This window comes from Manis javanica, chromosome 8 (assembly GCF_040802235.1).
Source record: "Manis javanica isolate MJ-LG chromosome 8, MJ_LKY, whole genome shotgun sequence".
NCBI classification, from domain to species: Eukaryota; Metazoa; Chordata; class Mammalia; order Pholidota; family Manidae; genus Manis; species Manis javanica.
The window spans coordinates 83061944-83071735 of NC_133163.1; the positions used below are offsets into that span (position 1 = coordinate 83061944).

The 9792-nt window shown below is 34.8% G+C and overlaps 2 pseudogenes; both read left to right on the forward strand.

The window, feature by feature from the left end:
* The first annotated feature begins 3797 nt into the window (after window positions 1-3797).
* LOC108391962 (olfactory receptor 4F21-like) lies at window positions 3798-4729 on the forward strand (annotated as a pseudogene).
* A 935-nt stretch (window positions 4730-5664) lies between these two features.
* LOC118971934 (cytochrome c oxidase subunit 1-like) lies at window positions 5665-9792 on the forward strand (annotated as a pseudogene).

The following is a 9792-nucleotide window of genomic DNA, read 5'->3' on the forward strand; positions in this document are numbered from 1 at the left end:
GACCTATAGAGTGATTGTACTTCACATTCCCATCAACTAAGAATGAGAAGCACTGTTTCCCAGTCTCATGGCAACAACAGGTCTATTCACTCAAAGAGAATAAGAAAATGAAATCTACTTTCTGAACTTGGAGTAAAGATCTCTTCAATCTTAAGTTCTACAAATTAATTCACATACATTTAATTGAAATTTTACAATTTTACATTTTCATTTAGGCCCTTGAATCATCCAGAACTTATTTTGTTGTAAGATATATGGTTAAGATACAAGTTTGTCTCCAAGATTGAACTACATGTTTAACAACTATTGAACAGTCTGAATTTATTGAGTAACCCTTCGCTAGCCTATATAATTGTTGATGCCTTCAAATCATATACTAAATTCCCTAATTTATATCTTAAGTGTGCCTGTGTTACATTTATCTGTTCAACTATACTCAAATCGATCATCACTTAATTAGTATAGGTTTATGATATATTTTAGTATCTTTAATACACAGTGTTCTCTTTTCTCCCCCAATAACCATTTCATTTCCATTTCAAAATTTTCCTGAGCTTTGAAATGAACTTTTGGATCATTTTGTAAATGTTGAAAAAGATTTCCACTGGACTTTTAATGAACACTGCAGTTACTGCTCAGAATAGTTCAGTGAGAATCAATATGTTCATAACTTTAAGTGTTCTTTTTCTGATATCATGGATTCATCTTCCATTTCAGAAAATTTTGTTTTTGACTAGAATGCATACATTGCTCATTTACTTCATTTATAAGTGAGAAGTTTTGATCAAATTTTAATAGGTTATTATTAACTTTATTGTACTTATTAAAATGATCTTGGTAGATCTAAGACTTTCCATTTACTTCAGTTTTTGATACGGACAATTGTATGATTTGTGACTGTAATATTGATACCTTTCTTTCAAGATTATTAGTTGATTTAATCTTATCTATACCATATGATTGAACCACAGTACCACAGGCTTCCTTCCTTATGTTCTTGATTTTAGTATTTTATCTATAATCAGATTTTGACTACTGGTTTAAAAATTATATTAATCATATTAAAACATTTATTACTCTTTCCTATTTTACCTAGTTTTTATTAGAAATCAATTTTGAAATTTATACGGTCTGTTTAGTACATTCATTCCCTGAAAGTTTCATGAAAATGCCCTCTAACATCAAATATTGTTCTTATGTGATATGCTGAGATATCAAGGATTTTCTCTTGACAGACTCATCAAAGGCTTTAAGTAGGAAAGCCACGTGATCATATTTGATTTCTAGAAAGACATATCTGGAAACAGAATGCAGAATGGAGCAGAGAGATCAGTCAGCATTTTCAACTGCCAAGATGGGAAAATATGTAGACTAGGGTAAAAGACAAAATGATAATGGAATGAAGAAGGAACTGAATTGAGGAATATTTGAAAATAAAAATTGTGCAACTGGAGATGGAAATTAAGGGACAAAGAAGAATGCCACACAGGTGTCTATATTTACTACCTGGGATAATGGTAATGATATTTTTTAAAGTATTGGAATAAGTTAAAATACGAATCCAGTTTTGACATGTTAACTGGAGGTGGAGTGGGGCTTCCATTTGTATGTAACATTTCAGCTCTGGATATATTACTCTGGAGTCTTGGGACAAAGCTACAGATTCAGAATTTAACATGTAGGTACTAGTTAAAATGAGTAACTGACATTGAATAAAAACACTGAAAAAAAAGATTTTCTAGGCAATGAGAATCTTTTGAATGGTTTTGAAAAGATACAGGTGGAGGTAGGTGACATAAGATTTGAATTTATAAGTCTTTCATCATTAAACTAAAATAAACTGGCATATAAAACTACTGAGTCAATGCCTACAAGAGATGTTTCCAAAATGCCTGTAAAAATACTTAAGACTAAGTCACCATAAATTAAGGGTAAGCAAGGAAAAATTATTGTGGTAGTGAAAGGTATAGAGAAGTCATAAAGGTAGGAGAATAATCAGGGGGAAAGCTGTCAGAAATTGTCTAATTACATTCAGCTGATTAACAGAAAACCTGGTTTATAGTGGATGAAACAATTACAGTTAATTTTTCTCATAAGAATAAATCTGAAGAGAGACAATTGTTAGTTTGGGTTAAGTAATTCAACACACCCTTTGGTTGCTAGGTCCTCTCTAAGTTTTCACTGTATTATTTGTATTATATGGACTTTAGAACTTCATGGTTGTTAAACCATTAAGCATTCACTAGCGTTAAATGCAGAGTGTGGGGGGAATGGACCATAAGAAGAACTTATTCTATATGAGGCTTTGTCTTTTTATTTGGAAGGAAAGCCCTCCAGACACACGATTGGCTTAAATCTCATTGAACAGTTGTAGGTCCCATGCCCGCTCTTAGACTCATTCATGGCCAAGGAAAATCGAATTATAGTAACTGGTCTAGAAGAATCATGTATCACACTCTTGACTTGAGATGGGGCTAATCTCTTCTAAAACTTGAATACTTCAGTCCACTATTTAAACAACTGTAATTTCTATTGCCAAAAGGTAGAAAGACAACTGGCTTTGTTTTATAAAAGCCAAGAAACCAAGAACACTTGGAATAACAGTAACAAGGGCATGATAAACAGTATAGAATCCTGCAGGGTGGTCAATGAAAATGATGACTGAAAATCGATTATGTATGATGTACTCAGAATCAGGGTTTCTTGATATGAACAAAGACTCTTGGAAACTGAATTGTTTGGGCTTATTGATGAACAAGGAGTGACGATTGCCAAAGAAAAATTAGGGAAAGAAGGAAAATTAGGCAGGGACACAAGATTCAGAGACTTCATTTTTAAAAAAAATCTAAATTAATAGTTGAGGAAAGTTTAACTGATGCATCCTTAAGGAGATTCAGGATATTCACAGGTACCAGCCCTGAAGAAGATTAGGAACATGGAATATGGTGTCCTACAGCTCAGAATGAAGGTCCTGGCTCAGACACTTGATCCCTCTAGGATGCAGTTTCTTCCCTAGTAAAATAAGTCTAAAATCAGCATACCTATATGGAATTCTGTGAGGTTTAAAAGAGATAACGTGCTTAGTAAAAAGTTTTACATAAAGGATCTATCAGTAAATATCATCTGTTAACACTTCTTTAATTAACATTTTCTTACTAACAGGTATTCAGTCCTTGTATTCAATATTTTTATTGAATATAGAGGTCAATGAATGGACTATGAATGTATCATGATCAAAGATGAGTAATCACAATCCAAGCACCTGACTTCCATAGTAAATTATACAAAAACAAAAACACAAGCACACATACAAGATGATGCAACATGAAATTCATTGAAAAATTTCAGCCTAAAGATCTCTATGTGACCAATGCAATAAGAAATTTAGCTAAGAAACAGTTTACAAGCAGAATATTATTTTAAACGTGATAGAATTAGCTGACATTATTCACATAGGAGAACACTTAGTTAAGTGATCCAGGAAAATATCTAGAAATCCTTCAGAGGCAAAACAAAATGAAACAAAAGATCTGGAAATGGAAAAAGAAGAGATGTAACCAATTTTACCTCCAGCTAAAATATACACTTTTTCCTCTTTACGTAATCATTCTCCTGATCACCATGTTTCCATATTATTTTTATTACTTATCAAATTAAATGAACTCTAACTCCACAATATGTCCCACAAAGAACAAACTATCAGATAAGTAGTAAATCTACTTTTAACCACTGATTCTGACTTTTCATCATTTTTCTATCCTCAGGCGATTTGAAAATCAACTCTTTTGCCCAAGTCAATGGATGGACAAAATGATACGGTAGTACCTGAGTTTGTGTTGCTGGGCCTCTCCAGTTCTTGGAAAACTAACGTCTTTCTCACGTTAACATTCTCCTTGATCTACTTAGGGATCATCCTGGGAAATCTCTTCATTTTCTTTTTGGTATATTTGATTACCACTTAGATTTTCCTATGTATTTCCTGCTGGCCAACCTATCATTCATTGATGTGGGGGTTGCCTCCACCACAGTCCCCAAGATGATCACAGACATTTTAAATGAATACAAAGTGATTTCTTTCCAAGCTGTATGACCCAGATATGCTTCATCCATATCATGGGAGGAGTGGAGATGGTGTTACTCACAGCCATGGCATTTGACAGGTACACAGCTATCTGTAAGCCTCTTCACTACTTGAACATCATGAGCCCTAAAATATGTGTTGCATTTGTAATCACTGGTTGGGTAATTGGCGTGACCCATGTTATGTCTCAATTTGCTTTTATTGTAAACTTGCCCTTTTGTGGTCCTCTTAAAGTGGACAGTTTTTACTGTACTTTACAAGAATCATAAAACTTGCACGCACAGATGGAGCCAAGTTTGAGTTTATTATTGCTGCCAAGAGCACCTTGATGAGCATAGGCACCTTCTTCCTGCTAATCCTTTCCTATGTCTTCATTTTGGTCACTGTCTGGAAACGTTCTTCAGGAGACTTATCCAAGGCATTTGCCACTTGGTCAGTCATATCACTGTGGTGGTTCTTTTTTTCACTCCATGAATGTTTCTCTATGCATGGCCTTTCCCCACATCATCAATTGATAAATACCTGTTTATTTCTGACATTGCTATCACCCCTGTCTTAAACCCCATCATATATACATTAAGGAACAAAGAAATAAAAGTAGCCATAAAAAGAGTGAGTAAGTGGGGACATCGTGTCAGATTTTGCTAATCGCATATCTTTGGAGCTCTAAACCTATATATCTATCTGTCTTCTGAACATCTCCACTTAGGCACCTGGCATTTAAAATAGAACTGGATGTATCATCTGTCTCACTTAAAAAAATTTTACTACTTCTATAAAGCATTAATTCCTTACCTTGGCTATCATAGGAAATGTGAAACCATCATGTAAGGGGATTATTTTATTATTTCCTCAGACAGCATCACTATCACTACATAATATTTTTATTTTTTATGAATTATGATCATTGTAACAATATAGAAGGATGCAATTAAAACCTTTCTGCTTCCCAAAAGGTTTGCAAATAAACTACAGACTTACTTTTGGGAAGGTCAGAAAACATCACACTGAGTGGTTATATATGTAGAACTAGAAGCTCTACTTAGTTCCTTAGGTTGGTTACCCTCAGAAGATCCAAAAACAAAATTAGATTGCAAGCAGCTTATCTGAAAGCATATTTTGGAAGCATCAATAAAGGAATGAGAAGGATACTAAGCTTACATTAGTAATATTACTGCAGGGCAAGCAAACTGTGGTCCTCCCAGAAACTGCATAGATTCTGTGATATACAATTGTCATAAATGAAGGGCAAGGTTTTTGAAGTATTCTTCATTTTTAGAGGGTATATGAGTCCCTTGGCATGTTCAGCCTTTCTTACAGAAAATATTGCACACTGTTTTTCGGAGAGCAGACCTAAGCAGTGATATACACTTCCCGCTGCTGACAATGAAGGACCATTTCCAATAAAAGCAAACTTAAAAGCCATCTCCCAATATTGCTTTGTTACTAAGAGAAGTGTTAACTAAACTTTTTACTCTAATGGATGGAAAAGAGGTAATTAAAAATAAAGAACTCTGTGGAATAAAATGTTTTTTCAGCAGTTCAAGTTGAGCTAATCAGCCATAGGCAAAGTTCTGCAAGCCATGACCAGCCTATGGGTGGGACCAGCTATCACAGCAGACCATCGCATGCTACCTGCAAAGCATGCTGACTTCTGCGAGAATAAGTAAAATCTCAGTTCCATTACAAAAATTGTAGCTATAGACCAAAATAAAACAAAAATTTTTCTCACAACCTCAAAAAATTCAAGTGAATCAAAGGATATTCTAAGATTTTATTTTCTTTCCGTCTCTAGGACTGTTTTAACTACATTCAATTTGATATTTGGCTCTGAATTTGAGAAAAGGCACGGTAGCAGATGATGCTCTCACCTTAGGGATTCAGAAACCACGTGGTCCCATGGAATACAGTATAGATGGTCTGTCTATAACCCTTGTTCTACCCACAACACACAGCTCTAAAATTTTCCAACCTTTAAACTACTCTCTACAGTAAATATATTCCACACTGAAGTTAATACTATCCCATAAATCTTAGTCCAAAGTGTATTCTTTGATTTTGTTCTGACTGTATTCATGACTTAGTTAGATTTTGGAATCAGTTTTATTCCTGAAGAAGAATCTTAAAATATAGACAGTGTTTTTACAAATGTGATATATCTTATATTCTGTAATAATCTCTTAACTTCTTCCTTACCTCTCTTCCTCCCTCACATTTCAACCAAATATTTTACAGTACTTCAATATCAACTTTCCAAATATAGAAATTGGATTTTTCTGGAAGTTTGTAAGGCTTCCAGAAACATCAGGTTGCTTCTCAGCTAATTTCTAGAAGTTTTGGACTCTCTAGAGCAAAGAATCATCCTGCACCAAAAGAAATGCCTTTAACACAGGCCTAGAGCTCACTAGATATTGAGATTTGAAAAGTCCATTCTCAGTTGTTAACACAACATAGGTGTGCATTTAACCAAAGATGTTTAAATGAAAAAGGAACTCGGCAAACACAAACTTTGCCGGTTACGACTAGCATTTCCACTATGCTGCCCGGTGACATCTGTTAATGGCAGTGGTATCCTGACCATGAGAAGGTAGCATAACCATGTGCTCTCTTAAGAAGGACTTGCATTAATGGCCACATGAGGGTTTTCCGTCTCTTATTTTTAATCAGTGAAATGGATCTTCCTCTGAAGAGGGGAAACGACATAGTAAAAGATGAGAAGACTCTATGGAACTTTAATTAGTTAGTTAAAAAAGAATAAAAAATTTAACTTTAGGGATAGCAAAACTTTAGTTAACTAGCAATTTTGGGTGGGGAGATATTGGAGAACAAAATTCCCTCCCAGTGACTAAAATCTAAACCACCAATCAAAACACTTTCTCACTTATTGATCCAAAATATTGGTCAAGCGAACAGATACCCTAGAGATAACAGCACAATTCTATTCTAGAGTCCATGCCAATAATAGGGATTACAACCACAATATTGAGTCAGGATATCCCAGTGGTATAACCACTATTAATATTAATCATTCACTGTTCAACTATTTAAGTCCCACATGATCTAAGTTCTGACCAGAGTAATCTAGGTCAGTTTCTATCTATCCTACATTTCTCCCAGTACAAAAGCACAAGAGAAATAAGTCCTCCTATATAAAAGTGTCTGCAAATGAATAGATAATATAAACATACTTCAAATTTTAAATACCTAACCCTGCCCAAGAACAGGGTTTGTTAGGGGTGGCAGACTCAGTAACTACACAACTCTTAAACCTTTATTGCCAGAGGTTCAACTCCTTTTCCTAACACCATGTTCAAAATTAATATTCTTCCATTAATTATCCCTATCCTACTTACCGAAGCATTCCTCACACTAATTGAATGAAAAGTATTAGACTACATACAGCTTCATAAAAGACAAAACACCATTGGCCCCCATGGCCCACTACCACCTATTGCTGATGGTGTCAAAGTATTCAGTAAAGAAGGAAGATGACAGATAACATCACCAACACCCATACTTACTATTGCACCAATCAAGCCCTCACTGTAGGCCTAAGTATGAATTTTACTACCAATACCACATCCATTAATTAACATAAACTTAAATGTACTGTTTATATTAGCCATATCTAGCTTTTTTGGTTATATGTGATATAAATGTAGTTAGTGTTTAACGTAGATTAAAAATTTAGTTGATTAAAGAGGGAGTGTAAGTTAAAAGCTGTTATTCATATTCATTTTATGAGATCAATTAATGAGTAGGATATAATTGCTCTGAGTTGAATTTAAGTCCTCCTCATCCTCCAATTATGATTTGTATAAAGCCTATGGTTAATAATACATTTTTATAAATACATGATGAAATTTGATATAAAATTAGTACAGGAGAAAATAATTGTCATGTTAGTAAGATTAGGCCTGAAGCTAATGGAATACCTTTTGTAACTTCAGCGTTTTCACCCCACAGAGTTTTATCTAACAGCCAAATACCCTAATCAACTGGTTTAAATCTCCTTCTCCTATCATTCGGGGAAAAAGACTAGAGAAATCCCCACAGAATTGAAGCTGCTCCTTTGAATCTGCAACTTGGAATGTTATTCACTATTGGGCTTGGAAAAGACAGCTCAACATATGTCTTCAGATTTACAGGTTAATTCTTGCTCAGCCATTTTACCTATATTCATAACCTCTGACTATTCTCCACAAACCAGAAAAACATTGACACTTTATATCTACTATTTGGTGTCTGAGAGGGAATAGTAAGTATTCCCTAAAGCCTTTTAATCTGGGCCGTCTTGATCAATTGGGAGTTACCAGAAGATGACCAAAGTCAGAATGTAGCCATAACCGCACAAGCATTTATAACAATTTTCATTTTAGTTATACCCACCATAACTGGAGGGTTCAGAAACTGACAAGTCCCATTATTGATGGGAGCACCTAACACAGCATTCCCTCAAATAAATAAAGTTCTGGCTACTTCCACCATCACTACCACTCTTATTCACATCACTAGTAGTTGGTGCAACAACTGCTGGTGCTGGAACAGCAGGACTACAAGCCCACCCACCTCTAGCTAGCAGTCTAGCCCATGCAGGAGGTTCCTTCCATTGACCTAACTTTGTTTTCCAGCATTTAGCAAGTGTATCCTCAGTTTTAGTCACAATTAACTTAATTACTAAAATTATTTAAAATGGAACCACCAGCCTTAGCTCAATATCAAACACCACTATGTGTTTGACCTGTCCTAGTTATACTTTTACTATTACTACTATCATTCCCAGTTTTAACACACAAAATTAGCTTATTACTAACAGAGAACACTCTAAACGCTGTTTTCTTTCAGCCCACAGGAGGAGATCCAATTTTATATCAACACTTGCTCTGATCCTTTGGTTACCCTGAAGTCCATATTCTTATCCTATCAGGATTCAGGGTAACTTCCATCATTGTTGCCTATTTTTCAAGGAAAAAAGAACCTTTTGGATATATAGGAATGGACTTAGCTATAAAATCCCACAGCTTCCTGGGCTTTATTGTATAAGTCCACCATATAGTCATGGTAGGTGCAGATATTGACACACGAGCATACTTTATACAACTACCATCATTATTGCCATTCCTATAGGAGTAAAAGTATTCAGTTGACTAGCAACCTCCATGCAACTAATATTATATGATCACTAGCCATACTATGAGACTTAAGTTTTATTTTCATATTTGATGTACGATGCCTAACAGGAACTGTTTTAGCAAGTTCATATTTGGACATTGTTCATCATTAAACATATTATATACTTGCACATTTTCATTATGTCTTATCAGTCAAAGCAGTATTTGTCATTATAGGAGGACTTGTTTCCTGATTCCCATTACTATCTTCAGGTTGCACACTTAACTGAATGTGAGAAAAATCCATTGCACAGTTATAATTGTAGGCATGAACATGGCTTTCTTCCCACAACACTTTATTGACCTTTCAGGGCTACCTCATTACTCCCACTACACAGATGCATATCCTACATGAAACACCACCTCATCAAAAGGTACACTTATTACATTAACAGCAGTAATACTAACAACTTTCATAATTTAAGAAACCTTTGCATCCAAATGAGAAGTATCAACAGTAAAATTAGTACTAATCTCAAATGGCTACATGGATGCGTCCCATCATAGCATACATTTGAAGAACCTACTCAATCAAACTGA